Raw genomic sequence first — 17,341 nt, 5'->3', positions numbered from 1 at the left:
AATCAAATCAGTTTATTATTATTATTACATCGTATGTTAATGACAGCATATAAAATATACAGATGAGGGTCCCAAAGTACAAGACTGCAACGGGACCCTCGATAAAGGTTACAAATAAAATAATACAAGGATTAGCAGCAGTGCGAACCAATGGAACAAATTTATGAAGTAAAAAATAACATTAGGCATAAATGAATGCCTAATGTTATGCCTTCAATGCCTGCAATGTAACGTTATATGCCTTCGTCGTTCTATCGACATCATTCCTACCTCGTAATTCCATCGTCGTCACAGCATGCACCGTCGGCCTGCGGTCCTTGTTCTACCATCGGGAGGTAACATTGGCGAGCGATGGTCATAACAAAGCGGGTCAATCAGGGAGACAGTGCATGGCCGCATATAGCCGAATCACTTGAAACATCAGGGGAAACACTACGGATTCTAAATAAAGGTGTCTTAGCTAACACAATGTGTCGCTTCTTGTTCCCTAGATCGTGTGAATGTTAATCGCATTAACTTCGATAGTCATCTTAACATCGGTTCTACAGGAATTCTTTCGTCTTCGCGACACTAATGAACTCTTGTCCACATTGTTCCCAGCCTATTAACACCTCGAATTCTTAGAGGTGATCGTGCTAAGGCATGTGACGGATGACCCGAAGTTTGACGGAGGTAGCGGTATGATTTGGATAGCGGCGCCGCCTATCGACCAGGAGAAACGCATTTGGGTGGGTGGGAATAGCGGCAAAAGGCACACTTCAAGAGTTGCTAGACATCACAGATTTGAATCAACCTGACAAAGAGTTAGAAATATATATGCATTGCAGTCGTGCTAAAGAAATTGAAAACTATTGGATTGGTGTGAGACTCGCTGCAAAAACATTCATTAGACTGTCTCAGGTACCCGAGCTATCCTTAACGGGAATCAATGAGATGAGTTTCGATAGAGCTCGTTACATTTTTCAAGAGCGGAAGACGTGCCTAGTGGCGGAGTCAACTGCAATATTTTGTTGCTGCAGAAAAATATCTAGATTTTCGGCGTGATCATTTTAACGGAAAAACAAAAATTAAATAAGTTTTCAAGAAGTACTTAGAGTACATTGATAAAATTGTAGCAATTAAATTCTGTAATAACTTTTAATAATAAACTTTTTTGTGTCCTAAGGCACAGGGCAACTTACTACTGGTCTCCATTAATTTTCTTCGTTATATTTTCAAGCGAGTTGAACATTCTGCCATAGGTTAGGTCACAATTAGCCCAACTAATTAAACTGAGACTTTCAAGTGTATATTGTTCTTAGACAAATACTTTAAGTCTACGAGGATGCTGCAAAATTTCTCAACATTGGGGAAGGGAATATGAAAAACAAAATAGAAATGCAGAGCACTTTATTGCCTCAGTAAAATTTTATTTTGAATGCTATTTCCACTTGTTAAGTGGCTCGACCTTCGTGTTCGCAGCCTTGTATATGCTTTTGTAGCACTAGGTGCGTTGTCTGCGAATTTACGTGAATAAGCAAGCAGATCATACTTTAATCTGGTGGAGAAAAAAAACAAAACAAGCAAAGCCTACGTTGTAGATGCACTGTACTGAAACACAATTAGACAGAGTCTAAATTTGCATATATTTCTAAGCAAGGATGCCTAAATTGTGGATTGAAAAATTGACATCATTATAATGAAGCCGAATAAAGCAATAAGAATGGCATGTTCCGCGTGAAAATATGATGAGCGTTAGCCTTGTGGGTCAACAATTTCTGTTTAATGAAAAAAAAAAGCTTCTAGTGGCCATGTATTATCCATGTATTATTTCGGAAAGCCAGTAACCAGCGTATCTAAATTTACATTCGCGCCAAAATTATTGGCTCGAGTTCTATCACTGTAGGTACATCCGAATGACTATATGAGATTCAAAAGTGAGATTAAATGGCGGGCGGCGGCGTGTACGGTAGTGTTCACCTATGCCTTCGCTATAGTATGTTGCCGCACACTTTAAAGCACGAGCATGGTGATCAACCGATGTGCTTTTCTACAACTTCATCCCTAAATGTAAGCCGGGGTTCTGCCACTCCCGGTGGTTGTTGCCTGCCTGATCCCTCCCTATTTTCCTAACTGTCCATTGTATGGTTTGTTTTCATACCAAATATTCACATAATAATGTGGGTGTTCGGCTAGTAATGAAATGTTTATTTCTCTCACAGTTAAATTATCAAGTAACCAGAAAGAAGGGATGCAGGGCAAAAACCTGCTATGATGCAGCTTGAAGACCGCCCGGCGGCCGTTGATCACATGACAGTATCTTCACAATAATCGAGAACGCGAGTTAGCTTCGTAAAGGCAAAAGGGCTAATGGGTCGAACAGAACCGGGCCGGCCAAAGAATGGTACTTTCGGGCTCGGGCCAGGCCCGGACCTGAAAAACCGGCCCCTGCAGTGCTCTACTTCAGATAGTCTGATCAGCAGATTCTCATACTGTCACGTAGTAGTGACGCTGAAGTAAACAGTCGTAAAACTTTGTGTGACGAAACTGATTCTTTATTGGGCGAACATGTGCCCACAAAAGCAAGCTACACTCGAAGCACAACGAAAGCGGTGAACACAGTCGGCGATCGTCGAAATCTGATCAGCGGCGAAACGCGTCGGCTTTTATACATGAGTCATCGAAGGCCCCAGAATAATCCCTGGTACCCGCATCTCTTCCAGAAAGATCTAGATAATTCGCGTCACTCATACAATTAGATTACATGAGCGTCGGGGACATAAGACAACGGATAGAAGCATCGATAACGTTCGAGAAAATTCCGATACATGCAGGCGCGTCCTGTGCCAAGCGATAACGTTTAACATTTGTTAGCCGGTGAAAAGCGGTCACCGGTGAAAGATAAACATGTATACATGTCAATACCCTCCGCTTAAAAAGCATCGTCCCGATACTACAAACAAAAACGAAAACAAAACCACGCGTACAGAGAGAGAGAGAAAAAAAACAATAACAAAGTAACAAAGTACCGAAGTTCGTCAGCGGACGTAGAAAGGCTTAAGACGCACCACGTATTTGACGTCAGGTCGTGCCCGGCGCCGCTGTGATTGCGAAATGCCGTCTGGCACGACCTCATAGTCCAGTGTGCCAATACGTCGGATGGTCTTATATGGTCCGAAATAGCGACGTAACAGTTTCTCGCTAAGTACTCGTCGGCGTATCGGAGTTCAGACCCAAACACGGTCGCCGGGCTCGTACTCGACGTAACGTCGTCGAAGATTGTAGTGTCGGCTGTCGGTCCTCTGCTGGTTCTTGATGCGCAGGCGGGCGAGCTGTCGGCCTTCGGCACGCTGCAAATAGCTGGCAACGTCGAGATTTTCTTCGTCGGTGACGTCCGGTAGCATGGCTTCAAGCATCGTTGCCGGGTTCCTTCCATAGACCAGGTTGAACGGCGCCACGTGGGTCTTTTCTTGCACGGCCGTGTTGCATGCGAAGGTCACGTGCGGAAGGATGGCATCCCACGTCTTGTGCTCGACGTTGACGTACGTTTCCAGCATGTCGGCGATGGTCTTATTTAGGCGCTTGGGGAGGCCATTCGTCTGCGGGTGGTAGGCGGTGGTTCGGCGATGGCTTGTGCGGCTGTATCGCTGGATGTCTTGAGTTAGTTCTGCCGTAAAGGCTGTACCTCTGTCGGTGCTGAGGACTTCTGGGGCGCCGTGACGCAGGAGGGTGTTCTCAACGAAAAATTGGGCTACCTCGGCGGCACTGCCTTTGGTCAAGTCTTTTGTTTCGGCGTAGCGCGTGAGGTAGTCCGTAAATACGAGGATCCATTTATTCCCGGACGTCAACGTCAGGAAAGGCCCCAGTATGACCATCCCGATCATCTGGAACAGTCGGCGAGGTGGCTCGATCGGCTGTAGAAGTCCGGCTGGCCTTGTCGGCGGTGTTTTGCGTCGCTGACAGTCTTGGCATGTCCTTACGTAATGGGCGACGTCGGCAGAGGGGCGAGGCCAGTAGTATTTTTCTTGGATCCTCGCGAGCGTGCGGGAAAAACTGAGGTGTCCAGCCGTTGGGTCGTCATGGAGAGCTTGCAGAACCTCTCGACGCAATGCTGAGGGTACCACGAGGAGGTAGTTGGCTCGAACTGTCGAGAAGTTCGTCTTTAAGGGAATGTCGTTTTGCAAGAAAAACGATGCCAATCCTCGCCTGAACACCTTGGGCACAATGACGGTCTTACCTTCCAGGCAGTCCACAAGGCTCCTTAGTTCCGGGTCAGCTCGCTGTTGTTGGGTCCCAAGAAAGTGTCGTCATCCTGGTCGTCCTGTGGAGGCGGTTCAACGGGGCTCGAGACAAGCAGTCGGACTTGAGGCCCGGACTTGAAAACGACGGTGATGTCGAATGCTTGAAGTCTCAGACTCCATTTTGTGAGGCGTCCTGAAGGATCCTTCAAGTTAGCTAGCCAACACAAGGCGTGGTGGTCGCTCACAACTTTGAAGGGCCTGCCATAGAGGTAGGGGCGAAACTTTGATGTAGCGCAGATGATGGCGAGGCATTCCTTTTCGGTTGTGGAATAATTTGTTTCCGCCTTCGACAGCGACCGGTTAGCGTAACTTACAACCCTTACTAGTCCGTCAGTCCTCTGCACAAGCACAGCGCTGAGTCCTACACTGATTGCGTCGGTGTGCACTTCGGTATCGGCTTTTCGTCGAAATGTGCAAGTATTGGCGGCGATTGCAGGCGTCACTTCAGTTCTTCAAATGCTTCGACTTGCGGCGTCTCCCACTTGAACTCGACGTCGGCCTTCGTGAGGTACGTCAGTGGCTCAGCGATCCGTGAAAAGTCCTTCACGAAGCGCCTGTAATAGGCGCACAGTCCAAGAAATCTACGGACTGCCTTCTTGTCGGCGGGCGGAGGAAAGTCAGCGATGGCCGTAGTTTTCTGTGGGTCAGGGCAAACTCCACACTTATTGATGACGTGGCCCAAAAAAAAGAGCTCCTCGTATGCGAAGCGGTACTTGTCTGGCTTTAACGCGAGTCCGGAGGTCTTGATAACTTGAAGAACTGTTTGAAGGCGCCGGCGGTTTTCCTCGAAGCTTGAGGCAAACAACGACGTCGTCCAAATAGACGAGGCAAGTCTGCCACTTCAAGCCTGCCAGTACATTATCCATGATGCGTTGGAAAGTCGCAGGTGCCCAGCAAAGACCAAACGACATGACCTTGAACTCGAACAGTCCGTCTGGTGTAATAAAGGCAGTCTTCTCCCGGTCCCTCTCGTCGACTTCGACTTGCCAGTAGCCGGTTTTGAGGTCCATTGACGAAAAGTACTTTGCGTTGTAGAGTCGATCCAAGGCGTCGTCAATACGTGGGAGAGGATATACGTCCTTCTTCGTGATTTTATTGAGGCGACAATAATCGGTGCAGAAACGTAACGTTCCATCCTTCTTCTTTACTAACACCACGGGGGACGCCCACGGACTCTTGGATGGCTGGATGATGTCGTCGCGTAGCATTTCGTCGACTTGATGCCTTATGGCCTCGCGTTCGCCCGCCGAAACTCGGTACGGGCTCTGACCGAGTGTGGCGCTCTTTGGCCATAACTGGCCCTTGCGCCACAAAACACCACACATCATCATCATCTGACCGAGTGGGCGAACATATTCGTCGGTTATGATGCGGTGCTTGGCGACAGGGGTTTGTCGAACTTTTGACGACGACGAGAAGCAGTCCTTGTATTGCAGGAACAGAGCTTTTAGATATTCTTTCTTATGATTGGGAAGGTTCTGATTGACGTCGAAAGTTGGTTCATATATTACAGTCATCGTTGCAGGTGCACTAGAATCCGTGAAGGCGAAAGCAGGGCTGGATTGTACTATTTCGTCGTTGTAGGCGACCGTGGTGCCTTTGTTAATGTGCTTGTATTCGTGGCTGAAGTTCGTGAGCATCACTCTTGCTTTCCCTTCATGTAGCTCAGCTATGCCTCTAGCGACGCAAATTTCATGGTCATGCAGTAAGTGATGATCGCCCTCGATGACAGCCTCCGTGTCTGTAGGCACTTCGGTACCGATGGAAATCATTACGCTGGAACGAGGCGGAACGGTGACTTGTTCTTCTAGCACATTCAAGGCATGGTAACTGGTGTTTGTATTCGGTGGTATCGCGTTGTACGTTGAAAGCGTTATCGATTTGGACCTTAAGTCGATGACTGCATCGTGTTGGTTTAGAAAGTCCATGCCTAGGATAACATCCCTGGAGCCGTGCTGCAGGATTACGAAGCTCGCCGGGTAAGTGCGGTTGTTTACCGTGACTCGCGCTGTGAAGATTCCAGCCGGCGTTATTAGGTGGCCTCCCGCTGTTCGGATATCGGGTCCTTGCCAGGCCGTTTTCACCTTCTTCAACTTGGCGGCGAACTCGCCACTGAAAACGGAATAGTCGGCTTCAGTGTCGACGAGAGCGGTGACGTTATGACCATCCAATAGCACGTCTAGATCGGTAGACCATCGTCTGGCGTTACGGTTAAGTCGTGGCGTCGGATCACGGCTGCGTCGGCTTGCTCCGCTGCCGCTACGTCACGTTGGTAGGTCTACTTTCGGCGGTGAAGTGTTGTCGTCAAGGCTCTTGCCAGGCGCTATGCTTATACGTCGCCATGATGATTCGCGCATTTAGTTCGTCGGCGGCGGAGTATCTTCAGCATTGCGTCGTACAGCAACCGCACCTCCATCGGTTGCTGCCTTTAGTTTCCCGAGTAAGGGCTAAGAGATCGGCCCCGGGTTGGGCCGGCATATAGCCGGCGATTCAGGGAGATGTAGCAGCCTGGTGACGGCGAGCGTGAGGGTCGTCGTGATTGCCACTGGGCTCTGGCGAGGTAGTCGGCGATGTCACGTGGCCGCTCGCCAAGCTGTGGACGTGGCGCGTTGACGGCGAACCCTTGCAGGCCCACAAAAGCAAGCTACACTCGAAGCACAACGAAAGCGGCGAACACAGACGGCGATCGTCGAAATCTGATCAGCGGCGAAACGCGTCGGCTTTTATACATGAGTCATCGAAGGTCCCAGAATAATCCCTGGTACCTGCGTATCTTCCAGAAAGTTATAGATAATTCGCGTTGCTCATCCAATCAGATGACATGAGCGTCGGTGACAAGAGACAACGGATAGAAGCATCGATAACGTTCCAGAAACTTCCGATACCTGCAGGCGCGTCCTGTGCCTAACGATTTTTTTTATTTCGAAAGCTTGCCCTTAGGCATAATACAAAACATATCAAAAATACACGAACCAGACTTGATTCGTGTAAAAAATCCAGAAGTGAACGATGATACGGTCCATGAATCCAACGTTCAAGGTCGGGTGGGCGGCCAGGCCGAAGGCCTGTTGCCCGTAGGTGGCGGAGACGGCTTAGGTGAAGTCCTGAGCACGTCCATAATAGGTGTGTCACTGTCACATTTTGAATCGTAGTGTCACAAAATGGGCACGATGTATCATAGGGACCGTGGTACTGTTGTGCCCAGAGAGCGGTCACAGACGGGGTGAGTGCGACCCCGACACGCAGCCTCCGTAACGTAACCTCCTCTCGGCGGGTTAACCCACCAGGGAGGTCTGACCCACACGGAGGTATAAGAGCTCGTGTGGTACGTCGGAGGTTTTCTTTTTCCCGGAGCAGTTGTCCGCAAGCGTCTTCAGGAAAATGCGGAAGTGGGTACGTTATGTTGTCAGGGTGGGTTGCCAAATCTGCTTCAAGTAGACCCGGCAGGGCTGCTCGAGGCACCCACTGAACGCGTATCACTAAATTCGTAGTGGCAGCAATACGGTGAATGCTATCCGAGAGAAGAGAGGACCGAGATACCCTACGTAGGTCGTAGATGGCTTGAATCGAGTCCGTGCGAATGATGAGCTGAGAATATCGAGCAGCTTGAACAAGGGGGAGCAACGCGGCCAAGGCATCCCGTATGGCGGCAAGCTCGGCAAGATAAGCCGGCGGTGCAGGATTGGCAACAAACGAGCACGTCTGGCCTGCCTCTGGTATCAATGGGCACACGAGAGCAGTGTGAATCGTGGTACCATTAACACTGGCGTCAGTGTATGCTACGAGAGCCGAATCGTCTTGATTATCATCGGTGCGACGAAGTCGGGAAACTTGAGCGTTCGCCTGGCGAGGAACCGGGCTATGCAGACGACCAAGAGGCTTATTGTCACTTAATTGTACCCTGTTCCAAGGAGCTACATCGGATGTCGTAGAAGCTGGGTTGTCTATTTCATGTCCCATGTACCGGGCAAGTGCAGCAGCCGAGCATAGCTTCGATGGCTTAAGGGCACGCGCACATCGACGCTGGTGCACCAGTTCGTCAAGAGTGTTCAGTTGGGACTCGGCCTGTAAGGTTGGCAGCGGAGTTAGACGTGGCAGTCCCGTTATGGCACTCATTGCTTCATGATTACCGGCCTCAAGGCGAGCCCATTCTGTTTTCGTCAAGTGTTGAAACTGGGCTCCGTAGACGAGTCGTGGTTGCAGTACGGAACGCACAAGAAGGCGGGCCATGTCAGTGCGCGCTCCGCCAGATTTCTTCGCAATCCGACGTATCAACTGTATCGTTTCTGCGGTTTGTTGCTTTGCCTTCTTGACCCATGGTCCCGCAGATCCGGAGGCATCCATTTCAAGGCCGAGTACACGGAGAGTTGAAGCCTCGTGTAGCGGCTGCTGATCCAGATTTAACAGAAGAGGCCGGAGTGCCAGTAGACGGCGCCCATACTTGTTCGCTACTGACATGTACGTTGTCTTGTCCTTGGAAATTTCAAGCCCTATCTGAGCACACCAGTTGTGTGTTACGTTCAGGGCCTCTTGAAGCGCTTGTTCTTGTCGGCAGATTTCAGGATGAACTGACCAAACGGTGATGTCATCTGCATACATTACGTATTGTGCGTTACGTATCGTCGCTAGCTTCCAAGCTAGAGGAAGGAGGGAGATGTTGAAAAGGACTGGTGCGAGCACAGATCCCTGTGGGACACCCCGATGTGCGACAAAATGGCCTGCTGCGTGGCCAGCCAGGCGAATGGAGAAAGTGCGAGCATGCAGGAAGGCTTGGACGAATGAGCAGACACGGCTGGGGAAATGAAGCCAATGGAGAATTCGAACAATTGCTTCGTGACTCACATGGTCATACGCTTTGCGGATGTCCATTGCCAAAATACTGCGAATTCTTCGGGAGCGACCTCCGATGAGAACCATAGAAGAAAGGTACTCAAGGCCATCCTCGGTGCCCAGATGAGGACGGAACCCAATTTGGCCAGGATGGTACCAAGAGTATCGCTCGAGCCACCATGTAATACGTGTCGCAAGCATACGCTCCATCAGCTTGCCTAACGTTGAGGTTAGCGCTATTGGGCGCATATACGCGATATTGTCCGGGGGCTTTCCGGGTTTGGGAATAGGGACCATTTCTGCATGACGCCAAGAATCAGGAATGGCTCCTGTAGCCCAAGCTTCGTTTATGGCACCCAACAGCACATCGAGAACCTTGCCTTCCGTGTTTTTATACAGTTCATATGGTATGCCATCCGGCCCTGGTGCCTTGCCTGGCTTCGAAAGGTCTATTGCCGCTAAAAATTCCGCCATAGTGAAGTCAGCTTGTATACCCTCGATATCGGCGAGCGTAGGGGGCGTGCCTGCGTCCGTGGGAAGGCTGTTTTGAACAACGAACGGAGGCGGTGCTGTGTCCAAAGCAGGAAAAAAGGTGTGGGCGACCGTTTCGGCGAATAATGCTGGTGTCTGGCCAGATGCTAACAGCGCGCAGGCTGCAGGTTCTGGAGGCCGCCGGCCGCGTTCCATTACACGGAAGGTGCGCCAAATAGAGGCATTGGACGACGAAGGGCCGAGGGAAGAGCACCAGTCTATCCAGCGGCCACGTTCTAAGCGGTGTTCATGGCGCCGAGCTACTGCAGTAAGACGTTGGGCCTCCAACCGGAGGGAATTTGATGAAGGGTGACGTTCTGATGCAAGTTCTGCTTGGCGGCGCGACGCCCAGAGACGCAGAAGTTGCAAATCTGGAGTGGTTCGCAATTCATCCACCCACGAAGTACGGGTTGCTTGAACTAGTGCCGCACTAAGACAATGGGACGGGTCCTGCATGAAGCTGGATACATTGCTTTCCGATACCGCCCTATATCTATCCCAGTCCACCACGCGGCACAGCCGGCGAAGGCGGCCTGTTCCGCCCGAAGGTAAACCAAGGTGAATCGGATGATGGTCACTTCCCCAGCAGTCGGGTTCACATGACCACGAGACGGTGGTCCTTCCTAGCCACCAAGACAGGTCCGGTGAGTGTGGCGGCGCGCGAGGGTGGTCCCACCGACGAGTAGGCACTGACACATTGTTAAGCAGCGTGAATTGGGCGTCCTCAAATGTGTCCAGCACACACGTACCACGCGCACTGGAAATGGCGTAACCCCATGTGGTATGGGGCGCGTTAAAATCCCCTGCTACCATAATGGGGCAACCAGGATGTTTCTGTCGTAGGTGCGCCAACCAGCCGAGGCACAACCGAGTCGCACGACCACTATAGGGGCGTGCATAGTATGAAACGATGATAACGTCTGTGCGTTGGAGACGAACCAATACGGCCACGACTTCTTGCCATAAAGTGCACCACCGTGAAAGATCAACACGGGTCTGATAAAGGGTGGATCGTACATAAACGGCAGCCTTTCCTGGAAGGACATCAGGCGTAGCACTCCTACGGTCCAGCATTGAAGGCGATGAGTATGCCACATATCCTGAAATGGGTGGCAGGGGTGCTATGCAGGATGCGCCGAGTTTCTCGTTCGTACGAGTTTCACCCGAGTTTGCTCGATGGCAGTCAGTGAACGGAGATAGCAAGGAACGTGCAAGAACAGCAGGCAAAAAGAAATGTCGAGATAAAGCCGCGCATGACAACATGAGCGCACCCTGCGCGGCACAGTGATTCCGTGCTTCAAGCACAGAAGACTGCGCAGCAAAACGCGCCAGCGCCGCGTATTGTTATCAACGTATTATCACCATTTAGCAATACCGTGACTGTACCGATGTCTATCTGCACACTTGCCGTGAGCCACTTGCCACGCCTTTGTAGGGCGCGTAAAGGGCGTGCCTCCTTTTTCGAGCATTATCTTTCTATCCTACGTCGAATACGAACAGGGCACATGCGGTGCATTGTTGCGCCTACACTTTCCCTCAATCGATGACGTTCAAATACAAAAAATAAAATAAGAAACATTTTATTTCTTGAAGTATCTGGTTTTCGTTTGGAATGCTATAAATGTTTGATGACAGAGATCGAGACAAATATTAAATTTTGCACTTTTTTGCCGCGAGTGGCGACAGTGAGGCGAAAGCTTACAAGCGGATACATTTTAGAGCGTCGCACGCACGAGGGAGTTCATACGGTGAGCAGTCGCCAGGGGCACTGCAGTGCTATCCTTGATAGGGTGCCTTGATGCCCGCGCGCATCGAGGCACTCTAATCATTGATAAAGTCAGTCATGACAGTGATCTTTTCATTTCCTGACTATTAGGGGAATGGCCACGCAGCGCTGCGGCATAGTTGTTCAGCGCAGGTGCTTCACTTAGGCGGCTATTAAGGCCGCCGCTTTACCAACTGAAACGACGGGAGCAACGGTTGTCACTGCAAAATGGCTGTGCGGTATTCTAGGGTCCGTAGTGACGCAACACAGTGAAAGTGCACCAGTTTATCTGCGTGCGCGAAGCCTCCGCGATGCATTGCAAAGAAGAGTGCGCTGCCCAGTGACACAATTCATCGCTTGTCATCGCTTGCCCAGTGAAGGTGCCTCCGTTCGCATGTATACGCAGAGTTGTTCTCTCCAATGTGCTTGCCGATTGTCTCTGCTGCTGAGCTAACAGCGATCGCAGATAGATATAGTAACGACAGCGCAGCAATCGCATTTTGGCGGGTGATGGCTCCTGTGTGCAGTTAGGAAATTAAACTTCAAACGCAGGAAGGGGTTGCAACTATTTAGTGTGCCGTGCTTGTGATGAAGAAATGCCATCGCAATGGGTTTAAAAAAGCGAGCGTTTCTCGGCGCTGACCGTGTTTGCGACACTGCAGATCCGATACACCACCGATGACACACTCTAAGCCAAAAGAGACTAACGGGGGTATAGGGGTTAGTCCTTTGAGGGACTAACTGCGTTGCCACAACCATTACTCCCTTTAGGGACCAACGGCAAGGGGATGAACTGTTAGTCCCCTAGCAGTTACTCCCTTGGAGATTAACTTTTGGTCCCTCCAGTTACTCCCTGGAGGATGAAATGTTAGTCTCCCCAGTTGCTCCCCAGAGATTAAATGTTAGTCCCACCAGCTGCTCCCCGAGGACTAAATGTTGGTCCTTGCAGTTACTCTCCGAGGACCAACTGCTCATCCTTCCAGTTACTCGCCAGGGGATGAACTATTTAGTACTCCATATTGGTGTTACTCCTTATAGGGTTAATTTTTTGTCTCGAACATGCTTTTCAGAGGCCCAAGACATGAGCAGAGCTGCTTGGGTTGGGATTTTTTTATTTTTTATCTCGAACATGTTGTTCAGACACAGAACAAGAGCTGCTTGGGTGCTTGTAACATAAAATATGGAGAAAATATAAACAATAGAACATTTTTTTATTTTTTTTACAGTAGCAACGTGTGTGACACGCGCACAAATGCAGTTGGCCACACACAACTGTTAACACCGACCATGTGGCATATGGTCAAATGTTCTTTGTGCCTTTGGCGCAAAAACAATGTCGAATATCCAGTAAAGGGCAATCTGCGTTGCAAGGCCAGAGACAAGGTCATCTTCGTCAATCTTGATCGATTCGAGCTGTACATGGAGGGCTCTTGCTTGCAGCAGGCTAGTTCCCTGGTATTTCACCGTAGGCATATGATGTGACGCATCCGGGTGCTGCAAAAATAAATGATAGAGTTGTAAGTGTCAAAGCCAACACATGATTATGAGGCACGCTGTAGATGAGTGGTCCATGCAACAGGTCTATTATCAGCATGCAAGTTACATATAATCTTACGTAAGGGGAAATAAAAGCCTCCATCCTCTCCTTCACAAGGCTTGACAGTCAAGCGCACAATCTGAAGCTGTAGGCTTCAGGTCTGAAACGAAAAGTTTTCACAAATTAGGCATGAACACCCTACACCACGATTGCAAGACCTTATATATGAACACAGGCATTGAAAGACAATTTACATTGCAATTACAGTGGATCCCCGATTATAAGGCTTTGAGGGGACCACACAAAACCGCTCTATAAATGGGGCATCGTATAATAAAAAAAAACTTAAGAATATAGGCAGTGACGATGTCTTGCCCAAAAAACAGGTACAGACTGCCTGAATAATCCCACGGCACGAACCTGCACTGCTTGCAAGGAAGGTAGATTAAATTATTCAAAAATTGCAGTATTTATTCGATTGTAACACAAGTGTACTTTTTTCACAATTTTCGTTGCTTGAACCATGACCCTTGTGTTCATTTGAATAACGACAAAATTGACCATTTAAAACAAATCTAATAAATCCCACGATTTCTTGCGTTACGTTGGCAACCTGTAACCTTACGGCTCGATCCAATCCATGAACAGGTCGACCGAAGTGCTAACTTGTTTTTGGTTGGAATCGGCGCTGTTTTCACTGTGCTTGTGACTGGTTACGGTGGTGTAATACCCTATAACCTTTTGTGGTTCGACTCAGTTCATTCGCGGCATTATGGCAACGCAGCACATTCAGTATGACGGTCGCTTCGGGAGACAAGCAATTTTGATGGCCGAGGAGCTGGGAAAGAGGCCACACAACAAGAATACAAACATTTCTGATGCTGCTAATTTTTGTAATAGCATAACACTTCAATGTTTGAAACAGTAAGGTGGTGCACAAGGAACCCGAGAGCAGATTCAGAAAGCGTTCGTAAGCAAGAATTTGTAAAAGTGGTGATTGGTCAACCAGGGGGATCGGTCCACCCATGAAACAGGATGCAGAAACCAGGGTGCTGGCCAGTCAAGAAGTGCTGTTATGAAGGCTTGCACATAGAGAGCTTTGTGAATTTAAGTCGACTCATTTGTGCTAGCCAAAACAGATGTCAATGGGTACAAGATGCTGTTAGTAGTACCAACATAAACAGAGCTTCCAAGTTGCCTTCCAGAACCAACAGAACAAACTCCAACAAAAACAGAGAGAATTTATTATGGCAATGAAAACAGCAAAAGCAAAAACACAGGACATTCCACATCGTCAGTGCCACCATAGCTATAAGTCAAGATACATTTACTGGCTATTGCGTACAGCTGCACTTTGTACCAAAAATTATTCATCCGTGTTGTGAACTACTTTGGCTGTATTGGTTTCCACTCGACAAAGAGCAGCAGTGTCTGTGGATTGCTAACAGCACTTGGAAAATCTTCTATCTGATCACTTGGCGTAGAAACAAGCATAGGAGTGCCGGTGTACAGGCAACCCAATGCAACCCTGAGAAATTTAAGTGCCAGCCGTTATAGAATGTTTGCATGAGCTACCGGCATAGTTCTCATGCATTTCAAGTCCACTATGTCATGCCTATGTCGGCCTATGTCCACTATGTCACACCTATGTTGGTGCTCTCCCAGGCACATGTTGAGGCACCGGCCAGTCTGCCCCATGTAAATCTGACCAAATATACACATGATCAAAGGAATAGACCACAAAACCCCTGATGGATGCAAGACAAGTTTTGTGGTATCTTTAACTAAGCAAGCCTCCCTTGCCTGGATGTCTTTCTCATTTCGCTTGTGGATTGCTATGCACATATATAACCAGAAAGAAATAATGTAGACAGGATATGCACGACAGTCCGTAAGTGAACTGTGAAAGGCGAGCAGGCAAGCAAGCGAGGCTTCCTTGGTTAAAGGTACCACTAAATTTGTCCAGTGTTTGTGCGAGGCAGTGTATTGTACTCCTTTCACATGTGGTCAAATGCACATAATACAGACTGGCCAATGCCTAAGTATGTACTTAAGATATTAACCATATTTGACTCAAAAGGCCAGTATGCTCATCCGTCTTGGCCGTGCATTCCAGCAATAGGACTTCTGGCCAGATTACACGATCGTCACCTATTTTTCACCTACAGTGGAAAATTTACACATGAAATCAGGGAGGCACACTGCATAAATAAAAAGGCATGTGCGCCAGCCCCATTAGTAATGGTCTGCCTTCTCTCACAGTGTAAATTTTGTCCTGAAAAGTTACATGAACTGACCGGCAAACTCAAAAGGACGCTACAAATTTCACCTAGTGAACACGGCTGGTTCTCAGAAAATGCACAAATACAGGGATGGGTATCTGTTGGCATACTGTAGTAATAGTTGGCGCAAGTTAGCTTCGACATTGCTGCCATACTTCAGCTGTCGCAAGGCTACACCTTCACATTTCATTTCAAGAAATTTAAGCTCATCATATGTGTATTTGCCAGTGGCAGTTAATCTGAGGACAAGACAGAAATTATTGTAAATAGCAATGCTAAAGTAACAATGGTAAGCAAAGGTAAGCACGCTGCACACTTAGACCTGTGACATATTTGGCACACTACAGTTCGAATTCTAACATGCACAAAAACTGCACATGTGTGTAGCATAAACAGAGAAAAAAATACAGAAATAAAAGCTACAGCATAAAGAACAGTTTCAAAACAATGAAACCAAAATAAGGAGAGTAATATACTGTGTGCAAAGCAAAAACAAGTGAACTTGCAGCCAAGTGATTGAAGCGAGAAAAACATGCTAAACATCAGGACATGTTAGGTTTAGTTTTATGTAGAACACAATAATGTGTGCATAATGTTATGAACACAAATAAGCAGCAAGTTGAATAACATTGCATAACTATTTAGTAAGCTGAGTTGAGTAATATGTCGATAAGCTTATACACAAATTATACTGAGATCGTAGTTTCTGGTACACGTACACTTCATACATACCTGACATGACATCCAGATTACACCCTGTGCTGCTGTAGCCATGGCTGCGGGATCCCTGCATTTCCCTGCCATTATGTCGACACTGCTATAGGGTCACGGTCTCACCACTGCAAAATGAGTAGTGTGTTAACTTATAGCATCGATTGGCACAATAAAACTGTCATATTGTGAACACATGTAAGGTGCACATAAAACATGTCTGGACTAGTGCAGGGTGGCAACGGAGCACAAGGTCGAGTCACTGAAGAATGTCATGATAATAGGGACCCCTTCATCAAAGTAAAATTTTGAACACGCACGCAGCAGCACATACAAGAAATGTTTGTTTACATACTAGAGTTTGCTTTCATGACTTAGTTTAAACAACTTTCCCCTGCCATGTTTAGTTACGTCAAAGTTATGGCAACACCCCTTGCTTTGAAAAGAAAGCTGTACTAGTAGCAAACTGTGACTGCTTACATTCTCGTTTTCACCTCAAACTGCTCGTAAACCGAAAACCTGGTAAGCATAGATTATTTACAACGTCGAAGAGTTTATAAGCGAAAAAACGTAATTGCCGTAATAATCGGTGAAGAGACAGATCAGTCGTTATTATGCAACTTCAGCAGAAAAGCGGAAGCGCACGTACAGGTGAACACGATTATTTTCGAACGTAATTTTTCTCATCGGAAGAAAACGCTTATCAGGACATTCAATTTCGCATCAAAGCAATAAATTTGCGTAACTAAATTCTGACAAACAGCGCGCAGCATGCACAAGCACAGGTTTTACTGTTGTCGCAGAAGTTCAATTTCCTACGTTCGCAAGGTACGCTATGCACACGTGAGGAGCACGCACAACACACGTGTACTTAGCAAGCACGACTGCTTACCTTTTCAATGGTACGACGATCTCCAAGTTGCCGGTGCTGCGTCGACGACATTACTCCCATCATAGATTTCGCTGCGTAGTGGACGAGCTGAGGCACGCTAACAATACGCATTATTTTTTTTTCGACGTCCACCCAACTTTCCACAACCAGACAAAGGCCACAACATAAAAAGCGTTGGTCCACATTTGCCTGGCGCGCCACGCATACGGCGAGTTCGCAGCGAGACACGAGGTATCTTCTGACACTTTTGTGCACGCTAACTACGTCCCGCTTCATTACAGCAAACACAAAAACACACGATAGAGAAAATATATCGTAAGCAGCCCGGTTGCAGCTCGCACAGACGACCGCCATCTTGAAGACTGAGGAAAAAGAACAGCGCCACCTGCATACTTGTGAGGTTGTTGTGGCCTCCGTGATGCCAACAATATTCACCAGTAAACTCATGTTTTGTGCCGTGTTACGCCCAGCTACGTATATATGTTGCGAGGCAAAACAAGCCACCGAACAGTC

General features: G+C 48.2%; 1 long non-coding RNA gene across 1 annotated transcript; it reads right to left on the bottom strand.

The window, feature by feature from the left end:
* Positions 1-12,899: 12,899 nt before the first annotated feature.
* On the bottom strand, positions 12,900-17,087 carry LOC125946040 (uncharacterized). Its single transcript, XR_007467339.1, has 3 exons — positions 16,829-17,087; positions 15,958-16,064; positions 12,900-13,103 (listed from the first exon to the last, which is right to left on the bottom strand). It is a non-coding gene; the product is annotated as an uncharacterized LOC125946040 (long non-coding RNA).
* Positions 17,088-17,341: the final 254 nt, after the last annotated feature.

This window comes from Dermacentor silvarum, chromosome 5, assembly GCF_013339745.2.
Source record: "Dermacentor silvarum isolate Dsil-2018 chromosome 5, BIME_Dsil_1.4, whole genome shotgun sequence".
Taxonomy (NCBI): Eukaryota; Metazoa; Arthropoda; class Arachnida; order Ixodida; family Ixodidae; genus Dermacentor; species Dermacentor silvarum.
Note: the sequence above shows the minus strand (reverse complement) of the source record. Positions and strands in the feature narration are given on the sequence as shown.